The sequence below is a fragment of the Mesoplodon bidens genome, assembly GCF_964165515.1.
Source record: "Mesoplodon bidens genome assembly, chromosome: 1".
Lineage (NCBI taxonomy): Eukaryota > Metazoa > Chordata > Mammalia > Artiodactyla > Ziphiidae > Mesoplodon > Mesoplodon bidens.
In genome coordinates this window covers 10,472,002-10,484,763 of record NC_138176.1, presented here as the reverse complement: position 1 = coordinate 10,484,763, position 12,762 = coordinate 10,472,002, and the positions used below count along the sequence as shown (strand labels likewise).

At 52.3% G+C, this 12,762-nt stretch overlaps 1 protein-coding gene across 8 annotated transcripts in view; it reads right to left on the bottom strand.

Annotated features, from left to right (window-relative positions):
- Positions 1–2,909, bottom strand: part of FGFR2 (fibroblast growth factor receptor 2) — a 105,353-nt gene extending 102,444 nt beyond the window's left edge. For 7 of the 8 annotated variants that reach the window (XM_081228251.1, XM_081228252.1, XM_081228255.1 and 4 more), the window contains exon 1: positions 2,450–2,909. The gene's annotated coding sequence lies outside the window, so the exon portion shown is untranslated. The remainder of the gene's footprint in view (positions 1–2,449) is intronic. The other variant, XM_081228257.1, reaches the window with a different exon arrangement.
- Between the last annotated feature and the right edge of the window lie 9,853 nt (positions 2,910–12,762).

Here is a 12,762-nt window from a genome sequence, read left to right as displayed (position 1 = left end):
TTCCTCTTCAAGTTAAGAGCCTCAAAAGATAATTCCATATCTATTTCTACATACACGTGGGAGGAAAACACACAAACATTCTCATTGATTTACTAAGCATTTCCAGAATGCATGGGAGTTTTCTGCCTCACAGGAACAATCTTAAATCCTAGCAGGAGAGTGGGCCCCAGGCTGCTTCCCCAGCCGCCTCGCCCACCTGTCCCAGCCTAGAGGAGCTTCCTTTGCTCTAGGCAGGGAAAGGTGGACAGTGAGTGACCTCAGCTAAATCCCAAACCATTCGTTCATCCCATCAGCTTGCACCAGAAACTGACTTTTAGCCATTTCCAGGTCCAGGCCCCGCGGCCACCCCTTTCCCAAATCTCTGGAAGGTGGAGGCCTAGGGCGGCAGGTCTGCACAAGTCCTCTCCAGACTGGACAAAAGTATGGAGGGACCTCCTAGGCAGGATAATGAGGTCCCCAGGCTCGGTGCTGGGAACACAGGCCCAGCATGCCGCTGGCGGCCACAATCCCGGCTTCCTGCCTTCAATACCATAATCCCTCCTGGAGTCTGAGCCTCAGTGAAAGCCCCAGCGTGTTTATGTTTCCCCTTGAAAGGGAACTCTCTTCTCCACCCGGGCGCGGGAGGAGTTGTCACCCTCCCAGTGATGGATGGCTCTTCATGGCCACCCGTCCCCCTGGTCCATTTTCACCTCGGCACAAGCCTGCCCCCAAAGACAGGCAGAGTGACAAGCGAGAGGGTTTGGCTGGGGAGTGGTCCCTATGCCAGGTCGATGCTGGGCTCCTCGGTTTACCAGAACATTCCCCAACACCCCCCCACACACCCTCCAAGAAGACAGCCCATACAGCGCCCGCCTTACCTGAGTTTCTACCCCTAAGAGGTTGTCTGTCTGCCTGCCCGCCCATGACGAGCACTTGGGTGTTTTGTTCCCAGTATATTTCACATCAGTCAAGAGAGCCAGGCAAGGTGGGGGGGGGGCGGTGCGCCCAGGTCCCCCAGGGGGCAGATCCACCTCCTGGCTCAGAGCCTCCCTAGCTCCCCTTCTCCCCACAGCTAACAGGGCGGGGGCCTCTCAGGGGGTCAAATGCGATGGGTGTGGGGATTCCTCAACATACTGAAATCTCAGAAAATACAAAATACAGGCTGACCTGGGACCACCTTCTCTTCCCTGTTAACGCTGGCAAGCCAGTGAGGACTTGCCGCCGCTTCGGGAGAACTGAACACCACCAACCCGGCTTCACTGTAGCACTTCTTTCATTTGTTTGCTTGGAATATCTGATTTTCTCCCCCTTCTCCGGGCGCTAAAGAGCTCAGAGAAATCTGCATTTTAATTGACATTCCACGGAGAAAGAGGTGGGGGGGGGCTCCCGATTGCTTTTCTATTCAAACTAAACAGTCTTTTCAGATGAAAATGAGTCGAGGCCAGTGGAAGATTTACAGGGATTTGGGACCAAGGGGACAATGGGGTTTTAAATGTTGATAGCGTTTCACACCAAACACATAATGGGTGAAAGCAGGTTTGCCTTTAAGGGTAGGTTTTATTGAATTGGGCGAGAGGAAGGAGGGTCGCGAGAAGAGTCTGCAAGGGAGCGGACAGCGAGGGGAACTGCGGAGACTCATCGCCCCCGGGCCGGACCTCTGCGCCTGGCCCTCTGGCCGCGAGGGTCGGAGCCAGCTCCTGACCCGGCCCCCCGGCTGATTCCCCGGCGCGGTCCGGCAGCCGAAAGAATGAGCGCGCAAGTTAGAACTCGCCTGCGCTTTCGACATCTCCGAACTGCTGCCGGCGGAGCAGGCAGCGAACTAGAAAAAGTCGGTCCAGTTCGCCCCCTAGCCCCAGGCGCGCCGGGCTCCCTCCAGCGCCGACGGCGGCTGCGGGCCAGGGGCGCCCGGCACTGCAATCGGGGAACCGGAGCAGCCCCCTCCCCAAATGTGCCACCCCCGAGCATCTCCTACCCTACAGAGGTGTCGCCGGCCCCACCCCAGCGGCTCCCTCCCGGGGAAGGGCACCCCCGTCGGGGCCTGGATGGGACGGGACGGGTGCTCCCCGGGGCCCGGAACGAGGCACCCCGAAGATGCCCCTCCGAGCTCCGGACCTGCGCGGCTGTGCCACCAGCGAGGCAGCCCCGCCGCTCGCCCGCCAGCTCTGGGGTCGGAGGATCTCGCCGGGCTGGCGGGAGTGCGCCGTCCGGAGTTTGACAGGGGGGCGGGTGTGAGCGCCAGAGGCAGATGTCAGCATCTGGATGGGGGTGGTTGAGGCAGAACTTCCCTAACGCCAGCCGTCAGCATGCACCCAGCTCCCCCATCACCTATGCCGCCAAAGAGGGAGAACAGGGAGCAGCCTCCACAGTGCCAGCCCTCCGCTCGGGGGCCGTGCACCCGGCGTCCCGGGCTTTCACGGCGCCCACTCTCCCGTCCCGCGAGGCTCCCCAAGGGGCCCACCACGGCGGTTACCTTGAAAGGCAACGATCCCCGGCGACCGGCTCTGTCCCCGCGCCCGGCGTGGGTCGGGACGGAGCAAACGACGAGCTCCCCCCAAAAAGTGGTCCTTGGGTCCTCGCCGGCGCCAAGGCTCCGAGGCTTCACGCGCACCCCAGGTTGCGGAGGCGCGCGGGCATGACGCCCGCAGGCTGCGCTTGGATTTGGGGAGCGAGAGGAAGAAAGGACTCAGGCTTGGCGTTTCCTCCAGCAAACTTTGCTCGCAACTTGCGAACGCTCGGAGCGCGCAGGAAAGCCGCGGCCTCGGGGCGCCCGGGGCTCGCGGCCGGGCCCAGCCAGCATGGAAAGGAGTCGCCGCGCGGGGCCAGCTACGCCGCGCGCAGACCCCGCGGCGCCCGAGCTTTGTGGCGGCCGCGCTCGATCGCTCGCTCGATCGCCCGCCCGCTCCGCACCCGCCGCCCGCCCGCTCGGCTCTCCGCGGCGCTCTCCACTGCCGCCGCCGCCGCCCACGCCGCCGCCGCCGCCGCCGCCGCCCCCTCCCGGCGGGTCACGCCCCCGCTGCAACCCGAGCCGTTTCCTGGACGGCGGCGCCCGCTCTGCCAATCAGCGCCGCGCGCCCCGACCGCCCCTGCTCCGCGCGGCTCCCGACGCCTGCGAGCGGCCCCAAGACCCCGGCCGGGAAGGCGAGGGGCCCGGCCAGAACCGGGACGGAGAGAGGCAGCAGCATCCTCGGTGAATCAGGCCGGGTCCCCCGCCCCCGCCCCCTTTCTTCGGGAGCTGGCCTGACCGACGGTTTGCCGGGCGGTTGCGTTACGTTGTCTTATTTCAAGTCAAAACAAATGAGAGAATGCCTGCTCTACCCCCGAAAGAGACTTTAAAATGCGTCTGCGTGGTATTGGGGGGAGAAATGTAATGAACAAACTGAGAGGAGAGGAAGCAACTTGGGAGTGGTTGCTGGACGCTACACTGCTCTGTCCTTCAAAACGAGAGCAATGAGAAAAGAAACGAATATTTATGGAGGCCCTGCTATGGGTGGGACACACGGAATAGAGTCTTCTTTTGAATCGACACTGCCACCCTGCAGAGTAATAGTCCCAGTTTCTGGTAAGGAAAGTGAGGATGAGAGAGGTTATTTGTCCAGGGTTAAACAGCTGGTTGCTGGCAGCCGCTGAGCCTGGCTTTGAATCTGGATCTCTTAGAAAAAGTTCAAAACTGGAGAAAAAAAAAAAAGTGTTGTTTGGTAATATATATTTGGATCAATAAATTCGGAAGATTCTAAAGACTCAACTCTGCTGTAAGTAGCTGTACGACCTTGAGCAAATCAATTCCTCTCTCTGAATCTTAAGATTCTTCAACCAAATGCCAAGCTGTAACTGGTTAAAGTTCATATTTTCCATTTACCTTTTCCACTAGGCTGTATCTACCGGATAATTTGTTCTTTAATATACTTTCTCTCCTTCCTCACTCATCCAGCTCCTAAGCAGTGATGCCTTAAGTCCAAGACAATATAGATAAAAACCTTAATTATTTTTCCTTAGAAAAGGTCATTAAACCCAGAAGTGCTTTTGAGTTCTGAAGATGGATGGAGCAGCAGTACCAAAGTGACCTGGGAAATCGACTTTTCCTGAATTTAGAAATGCAGTTGCTCCTGGGTCATTGACACTGCACACTTCATAACATCTACGGAAATATTTTTTCAAGGTGCCACGTCATTAGAAAATCATTTTCCTTCACAATACATCTCAGAGAACTTTTATGTAAAATTCCCTAAAAGCCAGGAGTAACAGATCCATTGAAATGCTTCAGGCAAATGGCTATGAAATTCTATTTTGGAAATGTGACAGCAAAAGTAATAGTCTGACTCTCAAGCAAAACAATCAGTTCATGTATATGATTGGGGGAGGGCTATGCGTTTTGGTCAAGTCTTCAAACCCGGATCAGTCCCAGAACCTTTTAATTCATGGACACCTCAGCCAGGTGACCCTCAGCCATCCACCACACCTGAGTTGTTGTGACCACATCAGTACCTTTTCAACATCTCAGACCAGGGGTCACGGAAAGAGACGTGGCTGAGCGTCTGCCTGCTCAGAGGCTGGCACTTACGTCTTTATATCCCCTGCCAATGGGGAACTCAAGTGTCTCAGTACAGATTCCTTTCCCATCCTGCAAGGAATCCATCAGCCATTGAAAATGCTGTTAACACATTCCCACATAAATTAGTGGTGCAGGAAGCTGCCGTCCCTGTCCCCCATTCATCAATGGCTCTATGTACGTCAAATAAAAAGGAAGCCTTCCGCTGAAAATGACAAATAAGAACACCTACTTCAACGTCCAGATGCAGTTTGCAGAATTTATTCTTTATAGGGATGAAAAGACACCAATCCATCAAAAGCCCCTTATTCCCTTAAGAGTGCCCGTTTTTAAGTGAGGGAAGCCCGCAAGCCCACAACAGCAAACTGTTTGGTTTTGAGAAAAGCAAAAGCATGTTTGGAATTAAAAAAAAAAAAATCCTGTCATCATATTTAGGCTTCGAGTGACCTCAGAGGGTCTAGGAAAGCTTTCACACCAGCGAGGCTTCTGAATGAGAAAATAATCTCTTTACAGTTTTTTTCTCTTCCCTCTTCAAGTGGCTGGAACCTCTTTTGTCAATGGCCTCCCGTGAATGGTGTAGCTAATAAGCCTATTAATGAGCTTCCACAGCCGAGTGTGAATAGGTAAATAAGCCCCAATCTGTTGAGGTTCAGAGCCGAGGGCAGAAAAGCCAGAAAGAACTAAAGGTGACAGTTTGAACTGAACCACGAACGCCAGCACCAGGTTTCAGCTGGAAGAACCGCCAGACAAGGCCCCATTCACAGCCCCTCCGCCCCCCACTGAGGCCCCTTTTCCTCGCAATTGCCCCCCCTTTACAAAACGTCTTGAGTAGTCACCCATTTTTTTTCAAAAGCCCTCGAGACGCCCTTCTTCTTTTCACTCCAGTAACGATACATCAATGGAAGGACGGAAAATGAGGACACCAGAACTCCAATGCCCCATAAGCTTCAAGGAACAAACTGCTGCTCGCCCATTGGTTCTGCGAAGAGAAAGGGGGAGGGGGTGGGAACGCTAGCTGCCATGGGCCTCTCTCCTTTAAAGATTTAGAATTTCTCTTTTAATAATTTGTTTTTTAATGGGTGGCTGTTCCTTCACCCGATAGAAAAGTTAGAGGAATAAAAAGGCTACTGACATTTAAGTGCTAATGAGCCCTTTTAACGTGGTTCTGAGCGCCCTGCAAAACTATGAATTTCATTCTTTAAGCGACATCTCAAGAATGTCCGTAGCATAAAAGAAGCATTCGAAAGGAGAAATCTACAATAGTCCAAGGACTACGGTAAGAGTTGTTAATCCTAGGATGGGCTGGTGGAGGCGGGGGATCGGAGAGCTTGGACCCATCTTCAGGGAGCTTATGACATTTTAGCTGAAGCAAAATCATGAACCCCAGCACTGATCATCATCAATGATTCTAAACTTAGAACAGGGCCTGAACCTCCAAGCCAAGACTTCCCTGGAGAAAAACTTAAGTTATCTGAGTCTTCCATGTTCTCAACTATAAAATTAGGAAAACAATGGTACCTATCTTGTAGTACAGTAAGTCCCCTACATCCGAACCTTCAAGTTGCGAAGTTTCAACGATGCAAACGTATTACTATTACAGTACGGTACTATATAGCTGATTGTGTTAGTTGGGTACCTAGGATAACTTTGTTGGACTTACAAACAAATCGGGCTTAACGAACGCACTCTCGGAATGGAACTCGTTCGTATGTAGGGGATTTGCTGTAATTTAATAGAGTCACTCAAAGAATTAAATGAATTAAGGTGTGACAAGCATTTAGACCTTTTTATCCAGATACCCCATGGTTCTAGAGCAACTCTTGGGCACGTGGGAAATGCAATGTGCTTGCTATGATTATTATTAGCTGTTAGTATTATTCCCACCTCCTGGGACTACTGGAAAAATTAAAGCGATTCAGTGAAGAGCCGAGAACCCACTAGCACCACGTGGATATTATTTTGAACCTGGTTTTAAGAGAGTCTGGAGCCAACACTGCTGGATTCCCCAATCCTCCTCTGCCCCAGCTGAAAGGCCTGGAGGTGCCTACCCAAGACCCCCCTAAGATGAAATGGCTGGAAGGCAGCCAAGTCATACAAATGGCCATCCAACTGGAAAGCATTACAACGCTCACTGGTACCCACTGCCCAGAAACGGTCCCAGGGAGTGGCGAGGAAGATACAGGGGGTGGTGTTGGGCAGAAGACATTTTTAACACCAGTGAACAGCTTAAGAAAGAGCTTCTTTGAAATTGTGAGGAGCATCTGAATAAAAATTGCCACTATGCCCTGCTCTGATGGTTTGCTGGATTTCCAAATGGCTTGAATGACATGGGTAGGTCTTCCTAGGGAGACTGGGTCCAAAGGTGAGGAAGTGTGTATTAAACCATCCTGTTGACTCCCGAATTTTACAGGGGAGGAAATCAGGGTGCAGAAAGGAGAAGTGATGGGCTCTAGGCCACCACGCTGGCTGATGGCAGGGAAACCCAGAAATCTGTTCTCCCGATCAGGCTGGGATTCTTGTCAGTGGCCACGAGAGCAAGTCAGCCACTTTCATCTGTTTATGCCAGGTGATTCAGCTCAGTATAGAACTAAGATATTTTGAGTAGAATTCACTGCCTCCCAAAATGTTAATATTTCCAGAGAAATTACCCACTCCCCATGGATCCAGCCCATTTCTCCTTCGTCAAGTGTTCCAAGAAGAATCTGGGACTGTTGTGTTATGTTCCAAAGAACCTTCAAGTTCAGGTGCATGAGATTGTCTGACATCTCTTTTGCACACTTACAGTTTCATCAGCTGAATTTGCATAGTCTTCAAAACGGGAAGAATTAAAGGCCAACATTTTTGGTTCGTAAAGTGATTCTTATCAGTGATATTATAAAAACAAATGGAAATGGAAGGTGCTGAAGAATTGCTGAGGCTTGCAAAAACCTTCGTTTGAAAAACGAAGCCTTACAAATCCACCCCACGTTTGCTATTTGCATCTGGGTAACTGGGTCTGTTACTCAAAATGCAATTGAGGGGCAATTCAGGAACCTTGACTGTGTTCTGGTTCAAGAAAAGCAAAAATCGCTGTAAAAGATAGTGGGAGAGGGCATAACTGGGGAAATTTTACTCTGGTCTCAACACTGTCCCCTAGTGCCACCCCCATAAGCTGCAAGTTCCTACCTGGCGTTTGCCAATCTGAACACGTGAAGGAAATTTGATTGATCGATTCACTGGTTGGCCAAACCAGCCAGATGTGATATCTGTGAAGCCCAAAGTCACAGGGCATTTGACAGGCAACCTTGTACCGCAGAAACAGCACGAGGCCAGGGCACCCAAGACCTGGGTTTTCATCCCAACGTTGTCAGGGACTAACTGTCTGATTCCAGCAAAGTCATTGAATGCGCCCACCCCACCACCCTTGGCATCACCCACTTTTGCATAACTGAGGTCTCCCCCTTCTAGCTGCAGAGATAAATTTGTCTATGATCTCCAGCCCCTCCCAACTCAGAGCACTCCTTGCCTCTGGAGAAACAGAGAGGTTGTCATTTACCCATCGCTGAAGAGCGAACTGGTTACAGGAAGTCAACGTCCACTTTAAAGTATTTTGAAACCATAGTCCAGGAACCCTGCTGTTGACCCCTGTCTGCTAGTAACGGTATCTGCCGGAAAAGTCCTCTAATCTCCGGCCCATTGCTGCTTAAGAGCAATTTACGGCATGTCATTGCTTGGCTGCGGGACTCCGTGCTCTCCTTCCACTCCCACCCCGCCCTCAACCACCACCTCTACCACAACGCCTCCAAGCGGACTGGAGAGAAAACACGCAGGTGGCTTTAGCTGGTGCAGGGCAAATTAGAACGAGATCAACCATGGTGTCCTATTGCCACCTCCTGCCCCCTCCCACTGCCCCCTCCGTGCCCACTGTCGCTGCTTGGAGCTGTGCTGTCCAATACGGCAGCCACCAGCCAATGTGGTTAAGTTAAATTAATTAAAGTTAAATAAGACTTCAAGTTCAGGTCTTTGTTAACACTAACCCCATTTCAGGTACTCGAAAGCCACATGTGGCTAGGGCCACCACATTGGACAGTGAAGATGTTAGAGGAAATTGCCATCATGGCAGAACGCTGTATCGGATGGACTTCCCTGGAAAGGCTCCCTGCCTTCCCCCTCCTCCTCCAAGAGGATCTCTTTAGCCAGGGGAGTCCCCAGGATCTGCTCCTGCCTTTCTCCCCCCAACTCCCACTCGCTCTCCATCGTCTTGTGCTACCGGCAGGGTTTATTTTTATTTATTTATAATTTCTATTTATTTTATTTTTGGCTGCATCAGGTCTTAGTTGCAGGAAGCGGGATCTTTCATTGTGGTGCACGGGCTTCTCTCTAGTTGTGGCGGGCTCAGTAGTTGCCGCGCGTGGGCTTAGTTGCCCTGCGGCATGTGGGATCTTAGTTCCCTTACCAGGAATCGAACCTGCGTCCCCTGCACTGGAAGGTGGATTCTTAACCACTGGACCACCAGGGAAGTCCCTACCAGCAGGGTTTAGGGATAGGAATTCTACCCTTCGGAATGGGAAGAGTGACAGAGAGACCCAGGGTACTCTTTGATGGACAAATACAATATTACCGTTGGCTGAGTGAAAGTGATGAGGTGCCTGTACCATCACCTTCTGATTCCAGGGCCGTGAATCAGAGGGAGAAAGGCCGGCTGAACCAAGATGGCAATGCCCTGGGAGAAAGCCCGGTCGAATTTGACCTTGGACAACAATTTGGGGATAAAAGGGTTAATTGCGGGTCACTAAATCATAACACCCAGAAAAGTCCAGCCTGCCTCTCCCATCTCGCAGTCCAGGGCCTGGCACACTGCCTGGCTGGTTGTGGGCAGTTCATGAGCTGCCTTTGTGCCTACAGGCCCTCAACAGGTACTTGGTGATGGATGCTGATTGAACTTAGCCTCTTCTGGGGCTTCCTAATTAAGGCATCTGGGGACATTTACATAGGGTTTTGCACCTAGTCCATGAAGTATATTCAGAAGTTAGAGAATAAAAGCCGTTTTAGGGCAAGGCCCACCTAGCTGTGCAGCGGAAGTTACCTTTCTCCGCAAGACGCGATTTCCACAGTGCCTTCCTCCTCCCCCTTTCCTCTTGATTTCTGCGTTTGGTTTGGTTTGCTATTTCCCTGAGGGTGTGAGTCTACTTCGTCCAAACGAGAAAAGTTCACTTTAATAAACCGAAGGGGAGAAGAACGATGCGGCCAGGATCCTGGTCAAGTCGGGGAAGGAGACGGAGAATACAGAGCAGAAATCGTAAAACCACAAGCCCAGTAACACTTTTAGAGTCCCAGAGCTCTTGTATTTTGTCCCCAGGCTGGGGAGAAAGACCATCAAGGGGGAGCGATTTCTTTAACAGATTTCTAAGAGCGGCGCTGAACCAAAATTAACTCCTTCGCGGGAGCCGGATGCCGGCGTGGCGCTCGGCCCGCGGCCCCGGGAGCAGGTGGCTCCAGGTGACTGAGGCCAGGGTCCCCAGGGCTCCCTTTGTTCTCCGGACTCTGCGCTGAGGCAGGCGGCGGGCGCCAGCGCCCCCGTGTGGCCGCGCGCGTCCCGTGAGCGCAGAGGGTGGCTGGGTGGGACGGTGGCGCCCCGGCGGCACCGCGGGGCCGGGTGAACGAGGGGTGCAGCCCGGCCCGGAGCAGGGACGATCCCGCCTGCGCCCGGCCTCTCCCGGAAGTCGTTCGGGCGGGTGATGAGCGATTAACGTCGAGGCGTGTCTGCAGCAGGAATCCTGCTGGGACGGAATGTCTTGCCCCGATGTCTGGGGTTCGGGATGCGGCAAGGGGAGCGGGCGGCGCGGCCTCCACCGGGCCTGGCCTGGCCTGGCGTGTCCTTACCTCCGGCTTCCTCTGTCCACAGCGTGGCCTCTCCCCCACATTTCCAGTTTGTGGCCACATCTCTCCACGTGGATCAAGCCTGAGAACCACGTCTGCACGCTCATCCTTACACCAGCTCCGACCTCCCGCCTCGGCCCCCTGTTTGGGCTTCCAGCCCCAGGGCCCAACCGGACTGCCACCCTCCAGGGTGGGGATTTCCAGCTCCCCTCCCACCAAAGCCTGTCCGTGCCCGGATCTGGGCTGTCTTTTGAAAACCATGCACACCCCGCCCCCCTTTCGGGTTTGTTCTTTCCTAGCATCACTGCAGCTGCCCTGGATTCCCAGTCCCTTGGGATTCTGGGGCAGCGTCTCCCTCTAGCCTCTGCCCTCCGCCACCCACTCTACCCGGAGGTGGCGACCACAGCCCTGCTCCTTCATCACTCAGAGCCTTGGCGGCTCACGCATTTGCTAGAACCATGACCCTGCGCTCTCATCACAGAGCGGGTGCTTGGTGGCTGACATTTATTAGGTGCTTGCTCTGGTCCAAGCAAATGTGATCATGGCCTTATGGGTTACCCCCTATTGATTATAAGTATCCTGTGAGGTAGGTACCACTCTGACCCCCGTTTTACAAATCAAGCAGTGGAAACATGGAGAGTTTACCGAAGTCATACAGTCATGAGGTAGGGAGCCTGGCTTTGGAGCAGATGCTTGTCCCTTATGCTGCCAGGATTCCCTGAGCAGGCGGTGGGGGCCACATCAAGTCCAGGGTGGGGCGGCAGCCTCAGCTGGTGGATGGAAATGGAGGCCAATAGGGCCAATTCTTCTGATCCTTTCAGAGAGCTTGGCCATCCCATTCAGATTATGACAGTTGTGTCAATTTTTGGACTGGCCCCTCTTTCAGCTGGCCCGTGGGCCTGCAGGTTGCACCCACCCTTGCTGTCCTGGAGTGGCTGGGAGCATGGGCCCTGAAGCCTCTAGCTCTGCCTGCCGTGGGCCTCACATCCGCACCTTCTTTCCACATCCTCCTCTGTCAAGTAATACCTGCTTAAAAGAGTTTTTGTGCAGATTGAATGGGGGGCTTCAGGTACAGTGCTTGGCTCATGGCAAATGATCAGTACATGTTAGCTTGTGTGATTATTTCCAGTCTGAATGAAGAGGCGTTCAGACCTCCTTCTCTGTAGCTCTGTCCTAACCCTGGCTTTGTTTCCTGCAACTTCTCTTTGCTGTGTTACCATGGGCAAGTGACTTGGGCTTTCTGAGCCTCTTGTGTCCTTATTTATAGGTGGTGAGTACTGGATGTCACCATGTTCAAGTTTCACCCCGAATAGCCTTGATTCCAGAAGCAGCTCAAGCTGTCTAGGGCAAATTATTGCTCACTCTCTTCTAAGGGGCTTCTCAATATCACACAGAAATTCATTCCAGTGTTGGCTCATCATGACCAACTGCAGATTCTTGGTTTTATCCCACTGAGGCATCATTTAGTCCCATGCTCGGGGAACAAGGAAAGAACCCATTCACTTCTTTGTAAAAATCCTCTGTGTGCTTCAAAACAGGAATCAGGACATTTGTTAGCCTCCTCCAAATAAGACAAGACACCACTGGGTTAGCGGTGCCAAATTTAGCTATTTAATAAAAATACAGGACACTCAGTTAAATAGGGATTTCAGATAAACAACGAATACTTTTTTGGTATAAGTATTCCCTAATAGTGCATGAACAAATATTGCATGGAACATACTTCTATTAAAAAAGTATTCATTGTTTATCTGAAATTCAGATTGTGGTGAATGTTCTATATTTTATATGGCAACCCTACACTGGGTAGAAGGCACTCCCACAAGTTGACTGGGGCAAGTCCAAGAGAGCTGGGCATTCTTTCCAGAGGTCATTGGGAACTAACTGCCTTCTCCTTCCGTCCTGGACCTGATTAATTTATGTATTGAGAGTGCTATTTGAATATTTGGAGGTAAAGATAGTAATCTATTATAAAACCATGCTTCCTCTTGAATGAAGTAGTAACTACAGTATTGACTGCGCTATTGGAGAAGACATGATGTTTTGCCATCAAGTGTATGTGACAGTCCCTGGGCACTGCAGCTTGCCACAGTTCACAGAGCCTGTGGTGACGGGCCTCTCAGCCACTGTGCTTCCTCACCTGATCTCTGCCATCCTACGGGGAGTTAGTTGATGGGCAAAACACAACTTTGGTCCAAGATGGCAGCAGACAGGCCCTCTGCTACAAATATGTCCCCACACACCTGGGCCATTTTTCTGGCTGCTGTCCAGTGCCAGCCCTTGCTACTCTACTTGACTCCATTTCTCAGAGCCAATTTTTCTGCTCCAGAGAATTCCTGCTGAATTCCCAATACTTTCTCGTGACCCCACCAGCGTCA